The following is a 17,224-nucleotide window of genomic DNA, read 5'->3' as shown; positions in this document are numbered from 1 at the left end:
GAAGTAGTGGTCGGTATTATTTCGAAAGTACGAGTATCGTGAAAGTCTGTGGTGATTTGATGTATTTAACTTGTTGAACTGTATTGCCAATGAAGGCAGATCTAATTACATGGCGATGTCTTTCGAACGACGTGATCTCTTCCTCTCACAAAGCACAAACGGCCAGCTGCCGTATTCCTGTCGCGCGCATTATTCTCAGCTCACTGAGCAATGTGTTGTCACCTTATCAACTGTTTACTTTTCTCAGCAACAACCGTTTTATTCGCGAATCGCATTGTCAGTTTGCAAGCCGTTAAGTCAGTAAGCAGTATATAGCATGTCCGTCTCGTATTGCCCGACGGCTACGCTCGTCATTAGTTTTAATACTCGTCAGATGAAGAAAAGGAATAAAATACTTTGTAAACTTTCCATTCCAGTCGCTCAGTGTTAAAAATACGATGGGTTATGGGATTCAATCACAATTCCAACAGCATTGGCGGGTTATTTTTGTGTCAATTGCTAACCTTTCCTAATTCGAAGAAGCATCACTATTTTGTGAGTAACGGTCACATTCGTCTTGTTGACCGGTTTAATTGTACTTCTTGCCAAAACACACTATAATTTTAACATTCATTTTTGGAACAGCTACTGTGAAAGAATTCTGAAAGTGTCTCATTAAACAAGTATTTGGCGACCAGAGAGCTCAATAGCTTACGAAGAACCTCATTGTGTCTACTTGTGGTATAGTTCAATTCTTTTATCTCGGCAGTTCGCGCATGCCCGCCCAGACGCGGGAGATTGCTGCGTTGCCAGTTGTACGCGCCAAGAGAAGCAGCGCCATAGTATAGTATAGTTCGCAAACTTACGTTTAGGGGGGAGCGCGCAGTTTATGAAGTAAAGCCGCCACGACCGCATTAACCCTTTCGCTGCTGCAGACACGTGCTCCCCGCATTCCGCGATGTGCGCCATTTTGTCATCACTGCACTGCTCGCCTGTGCAGACACATGGTGTTCCCACTGCTTTGACACACTTATTCGATTTCACATAATCTATCTGGCCCAAAAATTTGATTTTAACACATCATCTTCACTGATAACTTCCCCCCGTAACTGACGATTATGTTTCGATGTTCAACGCAGTTATTGCGCAGATTAAGTGTAGTAAACCATTGCACGAAATTTTGAAGTGTTTGCAGAGGCAAAAGTCCACACCGTATACTTTCCGTATAGTCGATTTTAGTTGCCACTAGAAATTTCAAATAATTACATTCAAACGAATGAAATTCATGAAGACACTTCGATATTGTTTTTAAATAAAGGAAATATTAAACACCGCACAATGTTTGAACTCAGAACCTTTTGCTTAGCAGCCAAGCACCTTCACCATTACGCTAACGCAGCTCGTCATTCAACATAATTCCTGGAGGACTTTAAAGTATCACGCAAAATACCGTCAAACACTGTTGGTATGACTATGAATTATTCACGTTTCATCCAAGTACAATAGGAAATAGCCGGCCGTGGTAGCCGAGCGGTTGTAGGCACTACAGCCTGGAACCGCGTCAGCGCTACAGTCGCAGGTTCGAATCCTGCCTCGGGCATGGATGTGTGTGATGTCCTTAAGTTTGTTAGGTTTAAATAGTTCTAAGTTCTAGGGGACTGATGACCTCAGAAGTTAAGTCTCATAGTGCTCAGAGCCATTTGAACCATTCTGTAATTTGTGAAAAAATGTGAAGTCACTTTAAAGCAGAGTCAACAGTTAGCAAGCTACTAAAGCTACCTTAAGATTTAATTGAAACAAAAATAGCTCTTTTAAGCAATGACACTTTACGGTGTGTGGCGGAGGGTACTTGGGGCAGGAAGGCCATTCTGCGCTCCGTCGCCACGTCAGCCTTGCTGCCGCACACTCCTCTCCCCCACAGCAACAGGTACTTTTTTTCCGCGGGTGTGGCCGCACTGCGCCAGCTGCCCGGGGAAGTCCCGGCCTCTGTGGAGCCTGGGCTGGCCGCGGCGGGCGGCCGCTCCCCGGTGGCAGACCGCTCTCTCTCTCTCTCTCTCTCTCTCTCTCTCTCTCTCTCTCTCGCAGTGGCTGTGCGCCTCCTCAGTGTTTCAGCCTCGCAGCCGGAGTATTTGCCTCCGCGCTTATCAGCAAAGCATCAACCACACCCGCGTATTCAGGCTGTCGAGACGTTTACGCCCCACATGAGGATGCTAACGTGGAAGCTTCACTCTTGCCAGCTAAGGTATCCGCCCACGCCTTACGGCAGAAATTTCAACATGTCTAGATACGCAAGCTTCATCCATCGTGCTTCACAAAACTAAAGTGTCAGCAAGTTTTACAATAGTATAAGCAACCCGGCAGTGGCAACGATTCATTTGACGTTATCTCCTTTATACAGAACATGTGCAAGCGTAACATCTGACACAATAATGAAAAACTTACGAAATCGCCATTTATTCTGCTTTTTTCCCGATACACAAGTTGTTAGGGCTTGACAAACATATCCCTATATATAAAGGTAGGTTCGTGTAGATGGGAAACAAGTTTTACATTTATTGGGTACTGTATTCGAATTTCGCGATTCCGGACTGACCGCCGCTGTTTGCGAAACACGAAAATTTGGGCCGGATCTGAACTCTAACCCGAATGCCGCACAAACTTCTACAGCTCACGTCAATCCGGGTTCGTAAAACGCGAAACCATTTGGTAATGTTTACCACAGCTGTAATCGTGAGAAGAGTGTGTCTGCATGTGTCAAGGGCACTGAAGTGTGATCCGGAGATGAAATTAACACGTACATTGCAAACATGGAGTTGAATTTATTTCAGAACTACGTATCACTGTATTTCGATTTAGAATCTCGTTGAGTACACTGGAATATGCAATTGGAATTATCGTGCATTGACGGAGACTAATGGGTTACGATTTCCCACAATACTGTTGTCACGGCGTAAGTAGGAGACTGGAGCTATGGCTTGGCCCACTTTAAAAGTATGCTCTCTTCTTCATCAGCGGTAGGATTAGCTTCCGTTTTGTTTTGCAAAGACGCAGTTTTATTTCTTGCACGGAAGGACGTTTCTAAGGGAACCTGTAGTTTCCTTTCATTTCTATTCCGAGCTCATCAGCGAACTGCAATAGCGAGTGACGTCGGCACGAGAGTTTCCTGCAGCACATTCCTGTCTTCTGTTATCGCGAGATCTCAAAACGACGTCGTCCTTATGTGTAAAACACAGCCGGTATCGGTAATTTCGAAATTTGTCTGTGTCCGTACCTCTTCAAACTGATGTCAGCATATAACTACCAAAACCAGGTATCACGTTTTTGTGAAAAAAGCTAACGCACTCCAGAGAACAAGACGGGCTGCATGTCGTGCAGACAAATATGGCCGCCGATATGCGGCAGTCGGTGTCGGCAGCTTCGGCAGCCTTTAGTGCGCACCGCGAATACGGCACGACGCTGCTTTCAGCTGCAGGGACAATCTGTGTGCGCCTCACGCCGCCCTGCCCGGCGTGTGGAGCAGCCACCAACGACGCTCTTAAAGCCCAACTCCAGAAAATAAGCTGCTTATGTGTGAGCAGTAACGAAGAGGAGATGAGGTTATTATAACATTTTCAACATTTCGCGGCCCTGTCAGCAACTGCATAAATATTAATTTGAAATTGACAACAGCCTCAGTTGCAATGTTTACCTAAATTTACCTAGGTTTCAGTTGGGACAACCCAACCATCTTCAGAATAAAAGGAACTACGATTTGTCCATACTGGTCAACGTCAGAAACTAAAAACTATAATAGAGAAATACGTCGCCACGTTGTAATAACTTACCCGGGAAACAGCCACGGCCCCACTCCGCGACCGCTGTACGGCAGCAACGGACGTTGTACTGGTACTGTCCACAGCCTCGAGAGCGCATGCGCGACACACTGTGTTAACACTCGTACCAACGTGTACTGCTAAACTTAAAATTTTATGAACAACCAGGTGCGGCTAACGAAGTTGACGTACACGTTGTCCAGTAAGGAGCACAGACAAAGCGACTGTCTTTAACATTTGTAATAATTTGTTGGACGTCAAAAGTGAAGGGACCAATGCGTTTACTGTTTTAAGCCAGCCTAGCATATTTGGGCTAAACATCGAACTTGACCGCATGGGGATAACTACGGGTTTGAAATACCGGATAATCCCAGCTATTCGGCAAAACGGGAGTGCTAAAACATGTTGATTACTCCCTACGATTATGGCGGATGGAATAACGGTTGAACACCTTCAAAAAAGTTTTTGCTTCGCAGCTGCAGCTGGTCGTTAAGAAGGTTATTTTTTGTCATGTAGTACGTGAACTTCGCAATGCAAGAGCTGAGTATTATTCGGAGGGTTGGGTGCGTGAGCCGTTTGCACCTAGAGTTCAAGCGTATGTCGAACCACGCTTGCCATCCGCAACTTTAGGAGGGATAGGCTCCTTGTATCTCGTTAGTAAGGCTCTTCCTGTTTGGCCGATGTAAAATTTCGGACAATTGTCACATGCAATCTTGTAAACTCCGGATAATGACAATTTAGGCTTTTTTAAAGTGTGAATCAGGTTCTTCTGCAGCCTACTATTAGTAGGCAAAATTGTCTGGAACCCCTGGTTCTTTAGAAGACGCCCTATTTAATATGAAACTTTACCTATGAAGGGACTGACTTCCAGCACGATAACCTAACGTGGAACTTTTATTATTATCATCTACTTTCCTGTCTTAGAGCCGTCTCTTTATTTCAAGCTCGTAACCGTTATTTCGGGCTGTTGTTTCCAGGGTTGCCAGTTCGTGTTCCAAGGCTTCTGCGGATGGGGGAATGGATATCGCTCTATGTATACTAGAACGAGAAAGTGCCATTTTATGCGCCAGCGGGTGTGCAGAATCGGCAGGTATGACATTCTCAGAAAACTTATGCTTCCTGGAGATGAAGACGTCACATTCTATGTGATCATGGACTACAGATAACTTAAGATCAACAGCGTCATACTGGGTGACTCGCTTTCAAGAGTAAAAATTTTCTCGTGGAGATCGTTGAACAGTACAAGTATCTCATCTATGTCTTCTTGGGATGAGTCAATTACCAAGAGAATATCATCCATGTATCTCGGCATACAACTTTATTTTCTCCGCCATCTATATATTACTAACAAAAAATTGAGATTCTATCGTATCCATGAATATATTGGAAAGAATCCCTGCTAGAGGGCTACCCAATGCTAACCCGTACGGTTGTGAGTATATTTTGTCTTTAAAAGAAAAGTAATTGTATTTCAAAACAAGGCGCGGGAGATTCATGAGCACATCAATTTCAATATCTGACAATTTCTTATGGACGTGTAAGTCCGATCTACAGGTACGTTGGTGCGGAGGCTGGAAACCTCAAAGGGGGCCAGCTCGGATGTGGCATGGCAGATTACGTTATTCAGTTCATTTACCATTCGACAGAGTTTCTGAAAGTAATTTTTCTGGAAAGCGAAGTTGTCCTTAATTTTGTAATGTAAACAGACAGCCAGCTTGTGGTACGTACTATTTGTACTGTCCATGATCGGACGTATCGGATGGAAGTTTTTGTGAACTTTGAATTGTCTCGTTAGTATGGGAGGCTTCGGGTTCATATTCAGGAGTCATTTCTTTAGAAACACTCCTATTAATTTATTGGTTTTCTGCGAACTTGTTCTTATCTCTTTCTGTAACGCATGAGTAGGATCTGATTCGATGGAAGTAATGCCATTTTGATCGAAAAATGGCTGTTTTTCTATGTATTCCGCTTTGGAAGCTATAATTAACGAGTTCCCCTTATCGGCTTTCGTAACGAGGGCGCCATTATTCTCCAGTTTACGATTAATACTTTTCACCGGTCTATAATGTAATGCTTTGATTGAGCGACAGATCATTCATTTTCTAAGATTTTACAGGATTAGCCAAACCGCGTTTGAACATTCTTTGGCGTTTTGGTACACTCCAAACCTAATTTAAGGCCTGCTATGAAATTGTCTACCACGTGTGGTTCTTTAATCGCAGGTGCGATATTGAATTTCAGCGCTTTGGACAGTAAGTGGGTCTTAGCTGTTGAAAACATTATAGAAGTTTTATTAATAACACGTTCAACAGAACGTGGGTGTGAAACCTGTATTATTGGAACATCCTTGTTGGTTACCTCTGGTAACACCCTTGGACAAATTTGACAGTTTTTTCGCATGCCTTGCAGCGTGTTTCTTCTTTCTGTTTGGCAATGACATCAGTGGCCTGTGCCCAAAAATCATCTATTTGATAATTGGAAGACTTCGAATAGTGCATCAATATTTCAAGATACAACAAATAAGCTTTCTGGTTTAATTAATCTTTCTTTGTATGCAATTCCACAACCACAATTCTGTTATTGAGGATCTGAGCTATGAATTTCTTTTTGAAAGTAGGCGATTTGTAATATAATTTTCCTACATAATTGTAAGTACTAGCATGGTCATTTCATTTATTAACAAGTGTAAACAGAATAACGTGACCCCAAAGTTTGTCAGCGGATATTCCATGCCGCAAAACACAATGGTTGTTTCCGTTGAAGGGACAGCACGGCTCTTATCAGAGACCCATCTGAGAAGAAATTCGCATGTTCTAGGTCAAAATGCGAGTAGATTTTTGTTTTGTAGAACATATTCACATCAGCCCCTCGCCCCCCCCCCCCCCCACACAGACAAAACGCGACGTTGTTGAGGCGGTAACGAACGGAAGAATTTCGAAACACTGACTACTTCTAGCAGGAAAGAGAGGTGGTGAGCCCCACACAGTGTATCCTAGACAGACTCGTGTTCACGGTCGGTGCAGCAGTGTCCGCAGTCTGTGTTTAGCGTCCCAGGTTCGATTCCCGGCCGAGTCGCTAATTACCTTCTCTCGGGGTCTGGGTGTTTGCGCCGGCCCCGTAACGTCGGGTCATCTCCACCGCCGAGCAGATCGGCCAAGCTGAAGGAAACGTTCTTCTGCCTGAAAACTTCCTGTGGCGTACACATTTCTTGCGCGCCAATGTTTTCCGGCTCAGCGTGAAACATCGCTTTCAAACGATATGAAGCACACAAAATGCACCGTCATGAATGTACCTTTATACCGTCATGGGCATTATCGTAATACGTTACGGTGCTCTTTTCCAACACACTTCTCGTGTATCAATCAAATCTAAACCTAAAGCACCACAAAATTAATATCGTGATGGGGCATGCAGTAAAACTAAGTAACCACCTACGGATCCAAACTTGAGACGACTCTGCGGAATGTGGTGGTGGGTACTTTGTTCACCGAAGCCGTTCTTCGCTGCGCCGTGACGTCATTGTTGCTGCTGCCGCCGCCGCCGCCGCCGCCCCCCCCCCCCCCCCCGCCCCACACGCCAGTGTGCTCGCAGCAGCCGGTCACCACCAGCCTCGCCGCGTGACGTCACGCGCTGACCCTGGACTGGCGACCCGCAGTTATCTGCACTGCGCGGGCGCCCGCTTCCTGCCCACAAACCGCTGTTCCGCCGGGCCAGCGCGTCTCCTCGAAGCTTCCAGGCTTGCAGCGAAATGACGACGAGAACAATCGAGAAACTGCAGCCAATACAGACGCCTTACCGAGGATCACCCTACCCACGCGCCATTCGTGGGCGGAAGAGGAACCTAAATTTTTCCTGTGTGTTCCCTTGTGCTGCGCCGAGTACGCTGGCCGGAACTTATTCTGTGGCGGCTGTTTTTTTTGCAGTAACCCTTATATATTTGCGCTGGTCACTTTCAACAGTTCCCAGTAAGTGGCTGTTGTCTGCGCTCTGATTCGTTGATGCAGAGGAGACTGACCGGTCGCCGTATTCGGTTTGATACTACCGGAGCACTGGTGCCACATTTAGTGGCTTTGTATTGAACAAAGAGCAAGGAAAAAATCCCTCGAAATCTCGTAGCTACAGGTACGAATTCTTACAATATAATCGCGCAAAATATCGCTATATGACGTCATCCCCGCAAACTGCACTTACTTTAGATTCAAATTAATTTAATTTCTGACGCTTCAAACTAAGCACAGTAAGAAACTAACTACAGTAAGGTCCGCACTGTGGATCACCACACAAAAACTGGTAAGCGTTGACGCCATCGTTTTCTTTAGTCCTGTCTGAAATATTTCGGTCGAGAAAAGCCACGTTAATAAAGCTTTGCGTGAGTTTATAAAAACTGCACCGTCCATGATGTAATTAATATATTTTTGAAGCACCTACAATAAAGAGGCTACCAAGATGGTAGTAATTATCTTTTAGCCAAATTAGAGACTAACCGTCCATAGATATAATTTTCATGTTTTACGTCCGTCTAGGTGGTAATGATTATTTGCATATTTTTATGTAAATAAGTAAAAAGAGGGAATAATTTGTACACGCAGTAAGTATAAGTAAATACGCAATACTAATTTCTGTAGGAGAAAAAGAAAGAGAAACAGCTGTTTGAAACTCCTAGATAAGGAGACAAAAATCCCTGACTTGCCGGTCGTCTTGTTTCCTTGGAGTTGGCAAAATTTACACGACAGAAGAAAGAAGGCATGAAGGTCGGGGACATATTTTGAGAAACAGTAAGGAGAACGATATTTGCTATCAGCAGATTTTCCCAAGTATTAAGCATTTTAATCGTAAATAAACGAGAGACGGAATTATTCGTGAGTGGTAACGAAAATTCATTGTATCAGCTGTGTAACTCAGAGACAAGCAAAGGTCCTGCAGTGCTTTATAGAGGACGTTACTTCACCTACTGTGGCATTTCGTAACTTGTAATCGCAGTTTTACGTACGGAAAGGAACGACGCTTCAGTGACACTGTAAGTGAACTAAGGGTAGGTAGGGCGTGAATTACAAGTTAATGAACAGCAACACTGACAGCTCACCATACACTAGGTATTTACGCGTTAGAAAGCACTTGTGTATAAATTTCTCAGCATTATTTTGAAAGAAGAATAAAGCCATTGGTGCAGTGGTTTTCCGTACTTGGCTCTCCACATAACGAACTTCTACATCCAATTTTAGAATTCAAACACTTACACTCGACGTATCAACGATACCCGCGTCTTTGTATAAGTCCGTTACACGTGGAACTGCATCGGTTACATGTACGTACATAATTAACTTGTGTACCAGAGAGGAGTAATATGGGTTCAGTAGAAGTAGGCATATACTTATAATTTACGTACATTATCTTTCGCTGCTTACGGAAAGATTCCCGATACTAAGGTACACAGTGTATGTACTGGGATTAAAGTCAGCACGTGAAGTGTAACCACGGGTGTTCAGAAAGTACCAGATTCTGTGAATTAAATATTAGGCGCTGCAGTGGTTAATTGTAGGAGCACAGAAGTACTTTGATGATTAACATTTCGCGGGTGTTCCTGGAGGCACATTACGTGTACAGATATTATGTACGTTATTGAAATAATCCGTAAATGCAATCTTGTCAACCAGACTGACTAAGAATTTAAAGACTTCTTGGCCTTGTGTAAAATGAGCAAGGGGATCGAGATCATGAGTTGAGCTGCTCAGTACCGTATTGGTGCAGAAACTAAGGACGACGGGTAAAAGGCGAGACAGAGGGCTACCATCAACGATTCACTCGTTTCCAGAATTCACATTTTTCCGAAGTATTAAGTGTACGAATATGATTGTATGCCATTACGAATTCAGCGCCTTGCCAAAATGCCGACAAGGCAAGACTTTTCATGTGTTGGAACGTGCGAGGTATTTGACCAAATGTGGCAGCTGCAAAAAACTGTGTAAGGGGGTGGGGGGCTAAACAAGATTTCTGTACGCAGTCCACACAAGTCAACAGCACGCAAAAGCCACGAACTCTGAACACCGCAGCAAAGTGTGTGGAAGACAGTGCGTCGGCGGTTACACTTCAAACCGTACCGTCTGGATCCCTTACAACAATTAAAAGCGGACTGTTACGGCCGGCGCCTTCAGATTTGCGCCACATTGCAGGGATCAATTGAGGATGGACATTTCGCCCCCACGCTGATATTCAGCGACAAAGCAACTAACACTTTTCTGAAAAAGTTTAGATCCGCAATGTGAGAGTGTGCCGTACTGAAAAGCCTCACCAAATTTCGGTGCATGTAGGAGATTCGCCGAGGGTTAATGTATCCTGTGCAGTGTGACTGGCGAAGCTGAATGGGCCGTTTTAATACTGTGAGACAACTGTGGCGGGTACATCTTACCTCGATATGTTGCACTTGTGGTTGTTTCGACTACTCATTCCTTCAGGGAGCATCGATGTTTGTTGCTACCTAAACGACGAAATTTGGCATCGCTGGATTGGCCGTAGGCGGTTAACGCAAGTACTGACCAGCTTGCAAAAGCACTTAACAATGGATGTTTGAAAATCTGAAACTGGTCACGGGTTTGTGTAGTTAAACTGTGTGTGTCGTAATTGCGGTTGTCTCCTATATTTAAGTCATAATGTTTATAATTCTAGTACAGCCCTGTTTCTCTTAATGTTTATTTTCGAAAATCTAGCGATTAAAATAGGGTTTCATTGCACTGTGGTTGACTCAAATGAACTTGAAATATTAGCAGAAGGCCACTCGATCACTGACTACACAAAGTAGAGGCCATAATGGATGTTACCGAGAACTCGCGTCACAGGTATGTATGCACGATGATCTTCAGAGCCATTTTGTTTCTTTTTAGACCACTCGGCCAATGGGCTTGCGAAAATTTGAAAGGGCGCGAAACACAGCAACGTAACAGTGAGACGCAGTACAAAAAACAGACAAAAAACACCGTGGACGGGAGAACGCGGTCTGTACTCGTCCGGAGAGTGGGGGCTGCCGCGGGGCGACAGGCTGCACAGGTGTGGACCTGACCTGCCCCCACACTAGGGACAAGCGGTGCCCAGCACTGAACCTGCCGATTCCAACTGTGCATCACCAAAACGGACATACGACACTCTTCGAAAGCTAACATGCGTGAAATACGTGCCACACAAAAATTGTTACTGTAACATTTCATTTCTTTGGCTCCGCTGAGTGACAACCGTACTGTAACCTGACAACCTGTACCAGAACTCTGGCCAAGCAACAGATCACTTCTCCACAACACACTTTACAGAAAATAATATAACAGCCACGCGTTCTGTTGTATCCGTGAGTGTGTGTGACGTCACGCAGCACTACATTACGCCACGGGTCAATGTCGACGGCCGCTATCAGCAGCTGCGAGCTGCTCCAGTTTAGGCAGCCGCCTGTACTGGAAATACGGGTACTTGCAGAGCCTTGATGCTTTGAGAAAAGTGAAACACACGACGGAAGTCTGAGAAAACTGCAGATTTTTTAAACTGATTAACTACTAAATGGTTTATGACCACATGGGCACCAAGGCGACAGCGAAATTTTCACGAACCTTTTTTTTTCTCCGTCTGAGACATTCAAGTACCGGGTGCTTGTAAGTAAAATGCAGCTACTGACCCAAGTCCACTGTGGTCTGAGTATGGTAAGGCAGCGAAACACTGTAGACATGCTAAAGCGTTAACGCGAAACCAGTTGGCGCCGGAGGAAATCAATTCCAATACCAGGTGCGAATCTGTCACTGTGCAACACCTCGCGGAAGTCTCCGGTGCTCATACTGAACAAGTTCTGCAAGTGGCGGATAATAATATCGACATTCTGCCTTTCTCACTTGTTTGTCCCTTCCTGTCCACATTCCGTTCCCAATGCATTAGATATGCGAACATTTCTTTCCAGTGTAAATCGGTTCCGCAAGGGCGCATCAGCACACGAAGTTTCGCTGCCATACAGCAGTCACAGCCCACGATGGACCTCTGTGAGTGGCTCAGCTTCAGATTACAAGCACACAGTGGTACAGCGAATGACGGACATTTGCCACGCCGGACATTTGCCACACTTGCCCCTTCGCCAGGTAGCCTGACTAGCGATCCCTCAGGTTAGGGACGCCCTTCCTCGTACTACTTCTGTCCGCTTTCGAACCGCCGTCTCCACATCTTACTACAACCAGTACATAAGGGACCTCCTTCATCGACATCTTGGGGAAATACAGAGCTTCTTCTCCGAAATCGCAACATTTATAACTTTTGGCAAACGAAAGCAATACCGACGATTAAGTCAGATAGTGAGATAGAAACAGTCCATCGCCAAGGGAACAACAAGGACGGAAAGATGTAAAAGAGTGCGAATGTACGCTAATCATTTCTTTTTGATCGCTGCATTTGTGCCTACTTTAATTACTAAAACTGCATGCCCAAAAGACAATAAGGAAAGAAGAAATAGGTATGTGAAAGTTTGAAAAGAACGACATACTCCATATTAATTTACTCTCTAAAATCCGATATCTCTTGCGGCGAAACATTAGTTAATAAAGTGTAGCGGGACAATGTTCAAAACATGACTGAAAATACGCTACTAAAAGAACTTCTATGATTGACATGTCATCTAAAGTCTACGTACATTTTTAAAATGTTAGAGATAAGGAACTGTAGTAATACAGAATGCTATGCTTGTAACGTACGTTGTTCTGCATTGTTTACCTCTGGTATTTACAGAGTCACAGAGAAAACATCCTAGGTTTTGGAGGGAAAAACCGTAATTGTAATGATCTACACTAGAACAGAAACAAGAAGCACAACGTAAGGAAAAATAATGTAATGCCTTTTCCAACTCACAAGTGACACTGAAGCAGATAGTTCCTGTCAGTGTGGGCAAAGGTTATATTCGACAACCCGAATAAATTAATAACTGGCGCCTTTTGCCAACCCCCGGTATCAGACGAAACAGTTGCTGAACGGTTGAAAGAAAACTTGAGCCTCATCACAAATAGGTACCCTACTCATACAGTTATAGTTGGCAATCACTTCAATCTACCTTCCGTATGTTGAGAAAAATACATTTTCACACCCTATTGTAGATAGAAAACAACTTGCGTAATTGTTCTTAATGCTTTTTTAAAAATTATTTTTAACAATTAGTCCACGAGGCCGTTCAAATTGTAAATGGTTACGAAAACACACTTGACCTCTTCGCCACAAATAATCACGAGCATCACGACGGATAGAGGGATAGTGAACACACAGTCATAGCGAGGATCAATTCCGTAAAAAAAATTCACCAAAACTAAAGGCGAAATATATCTATTTATAAAAGCTGCTAAAAATTCGGTAGACTTCTTTCTAAGAGACACTCCCCAATCCTTGCAAACTATGTAAGTTAAGACCATATGAGGCTTAGAGTTCAAAGAAATGTTATCAACAGCACTCGAGAGATTCGTACCAAATACATTAATAAGAGACGGAACTGATATCCCATGGTACACAAAACACGACAGAAAGCTGCCGCCGGAGCACCGAAAAAGGCAAGAACGCAAAATCTCCGAGATTGGCGAAGATTTACTGAGGCTCGAAATTTGGTGCGAATTTCAATGCGAGATACATTTAATAGTTTCCATAACGAAAGTATCTCTAGAAATGTGGCGGAAAATCCAAAGAGATTCTGGTCCTGTGTTAAGTAAACCAGCGGAAAGGCTCAGTAAGTAGCTTTACTACGCCGCGGGTGAGGAGGGGGAGGGGGAGGGGGGGGGGGGGGAGACAAGGGACCCAACCCTTCGGAGCAGCTAAAATCGTGGCGAATGTCCGCACACCGGTACAGCACGGTTCCTCCTGCACGCAGGCTACCCTCAGCCACAAGTCAGGGCGACACCTCGCCACCGCCTCCACGCTGAGTCACGTTTACTGCCGGCCCAAGTATCATGTGAGACACCACAGTGAGAAATTTTATGCAGCTATCACATTTTACTGGTGGACAGAACACCCAATGAATTGAAAGCACCCGGAAACACTGTACACATTCCCAAGTCACGAGTGACCTTACTCCCTTATTATTGGATATCTATGTGTGACCTAAAGAGCTGATTCCACACACTCGCGATTAAATGGAGGCGTTTTTAGGAAACTGTTTTGGCTGCCGTTACTGTTCATCCGTGAACGCCACAGTTTTCTACAATTCAGCAAATCTTATCTCGCTACACACGACGCGTTTTGAACAGGTCTCTAATACGGCGTGCATCAATTGCGTTGTATATTTTGTGATAGGCGAGTATAAATACGAAAACCACCACACATAGTTCCACGTCACGAAAGTGAAGGGCATTTACAGCACCGATTCCGGGTTACTTATTATACATAAAATTCGCGCAACTTTTATCAAATCATCCTGTCCCCTCACGTGTGACGACAGTCACTTTTCCGTGACGTCACGCGTTCTTTGCTGGCAGTGGATGAGGGGAGCACACTGAACAGTCGTCGTGTTGATCTACCTGTTTCCGAAGATAAAATTGTCAATTTTATGGTTTTGGTATTCAAATTTGCGTTTTACGACGATGTGCAGTCTAACTGACACATGGCATTTCTGAACTGTTCAAGACGGGTCGTGTTCAGTACTTTGTCATGCCGAAGTGTCTGTAAATGCGAATTCAGTGGCCACCCACGATTCCGAAACTGGGACTTCCATCAATAACGGGTAAGGCTTCTGTAACAGTATCTGGCTAAACGAAATAATGTTTACTGTAGGTTTCTGTCAAACATAATTAGCAAATGCCCCCACAAATAATTTTGACGTGATTCAGCCCTCTGACGGAAACTAAGAACAAATCTACTTCTATTCTCGCAACTGTCGCACTGGAAATGGCACAAATTAAATCTAGGTTCTGCCGCCGTTACAGGCTGCACATAGAAATCTACACTGCACTTTAATCGTGTAATTTGAACGTGAAATGAAGAAGCTGGTAAGTGACGGCGTCAGAATCACCGACATCCATTCCTCCCTCACATAATACACGACTGAAGCGCAGGCCGCACAGAACACGGTGCGCCTCACAGATCGCTGACGCGTTGCTTTGTCGACACACCGGGCTCTCTCATCAGGCAAATAGTAACACGAGAACAGCCCAACAAAGCGATGCAGCGTTGCAGAGCGCTAAAAAATTTCATTTGCAAATCACAAACGAGGAGACGTGACAGAGCGATAAAAAATACGAAATGTTTATTTCGTGAAGTACAAACATTACGATAAATTCTCAAGAATTCGCCAACTACTACGCAGATGGTCGCCTGTTTGTAATGAGGGTGTTGGGGAAAGCTACAGATTGCTCGTTGACCATAACCTTAATTCCAGAAAATTGTGAAAATACGCAAATGAAGGCGAGTGCTGCGTCTCATCGCCACAAGCGTGTCGGCGTCACGCCACGAGTTGTGGTTCGCGAACGGACTTCAGGATCCGCAACGCCCACGCACGAAACAGCTTCCTACGTCTGATTACTTTGCAGACGAGTAACATGTGACGTTAAGCATCTAAGCGAGAAAGTTTACAAACCGTTTTAAATTCTTCTTAACGTGTGTTCGAAAGCAAGTGCTCATTCTGAAATACTGGGTGAATACAATCTGGCTAATTTGCGCTCCTTTTTAAAGAAAAGCCCTTTTATCGCGCGTCTAAATTTTTGACACGTCATGTCTACTGATGTGTGGGCCGTACGACGATGTAATTTTTGCAGATACCCTACTGGGTGTGGCGATACTGTCTGTAAACTGCGTCGCGAATAGGTAGGTACTGATAAACTACAACGATACGTCTGATGCCTAAGTTGACTCCATGAACAGCGACAACGTGGCCGGAGTAGGGGGGTAGCGGAAAAATCTCTCCAGTTTTTGTAGTCTTGCGTGCAGTTTCTTAGAAGTCGGTAACGGCCCTCATTCTGAAATACTGTCTGACTAACGTCCGCGTATTTCGGCGCCCTTAGTCACGTTACCTCGCGACGCGAAATGTTTCCAACTTCGGTACTTCTCTTACTGCGTGACAACTGCAATTTGAGATTATACCTCTGAATGAGTACATCTTGACAACATTTTAGATGCCTGAATTCGGCCACATTACGCGAAACATTAAAAAATAAATTTCTGCCACGCCTGCAAGGCCCTACACGCCTTGTCGCACTAAAACACGCTTACTACAAAGTTCTCCGTTTGATGGTTTTCGTAAACTTGCGTCCTACGAACATAATCAAAAACGCGAGGTTTTCATTTTAAATGCCTGTTGTACGTGAATTCCGTGAAAATCTACACTGGCACACCGAAACACTAGCCGACTGAATGTGGCGTTATTTTCCATTCGTTCCACGTTATTCTCGCTCAAGTTTTCATAGACTGGAGCAATACCACAAGTAACGACCTATAAAGTACTGAACACTCAAAACGGTAATTTAACACACTATTAGCCACCCCCTTTGTTCGTAGCGGTCGTAATTTTTCAAATTAAGACAAAGTATTAGACAAGAGCAGTAAGTGAGTTACGCGACAAAAACCACACAAAAGCGTGCAGAACATCCGCCGCTCCCATAAATTCCTGCCTTACCTTTCTGAGGTATTCCCGTGGAGACACAAGATACACGAGCTCTGTCTGGGCAGGCTGGACAACGTGGCACGCTGCTTCCTCCAGGCTGCTGCGTCACAACTGGACCGCACAGACAGCCGGCTGCCCCACCCAGCGCTGACGTCACGGGGCGGCGTTGCCAGCTCGCGCGGCAGGCGAGGGAACGGCTGCAGCAGGGCGTCTACGTCTGTGTCGGCACTGCCGGACCGCCTGCGTTCCATCCACGCCACACTCAGTTATCTCGAACCGCGCTATACAGCTGGCAACACACACCCCCTTCGCCTGGCGCCCCAAAAACCGGATTTCGTAAACCGATTTCCCAGTACCGCTTTTGGTGAACGCAAAGATGGAATAAAGACGCTGCATTTTGGTCACGGGATGAGGAGAGGTGTGAACACAACATCTTCCGTCATCGTGCTGAGTGCCAGTGACTTACGCGCGAGCTTCGCGATTCGTATCGATCATTTCCTACTCCAGAAATGACGGACGAGTGTGACAAGTTGTCGTTAAAGAACGTTACAGGGATATCAATGCTGAGGTCATCGGTGCCTGGGCTCACGTACTACTTTAACTTCAAGTTACACTGAGGACGACACATTTACCCTCAACGTGTGGACCAACTGAAATCTTTCTGTGATTTCGTTGATACTGGATACGGGAAAGTTCTTGGTAGTATTAAAACTAGATGGTTGTCATTGTTGCCAGGAGTTACAAAAGTTATTGACATGTATGAACCTTTGAAATCTTGTTTTCTATCTCAGAATACATGTCCCACGTTGCTGAAACAAATTTTCGAGAACCGACAGTCACTTCT

General features: G+C 44.7%; 2 protein-coding genes across 2 annotated transcripts in view; both read right to left on the bottom strand.

Annotated features, from left to right (window-relative positions):
* Positions 1-16,486, bottom strand: part of LOC126426703 (ankyrin-3-like) — a 501,231-nt gene extending 484,745 nt beyond the window's left edge. Inside the window, exon 1 of the mRNA XM_050088624.1 lies at positions 16,393-16,486. The gene's annotated coding sequence lies outside the window, so the exon portion shown is untranslated. The remainder of the gene's footprint in view (positions 1-16,392) is intronic.
* LOC126426704 (CARD- and ANK-domain containing inflammasome adapter protein-like) overlaps positions 1-17,224 on the bottom strand; it is a 226,395-nt gene that overhangs the window by 184,397 nt on the left and 24,774 nt on the right. The gene's annotated exons all lie outside the window — the stretch shown is intronic.

Source organism: Schistocerca serialis, chromosome 11, assembly GCF_023864345.2.
Source record: "Schistocerca serialis cubense isolate TAMUIC-IGC-003099 chromosome 11, iqSchSeri2.2, whole genome shotgun sequence".
Lineage (NCBI taxonomy): Eukaryota > Metazoa > Arthropoda > Insecta > Orthoptera > Acrididae > Schistocerca > Schistocerca serialis.
The sequence above is the reverse complement of the archived record's forward strand: the minus strand, read 5'-3'. Positions and strand labels throughout refer to the sequence as shown.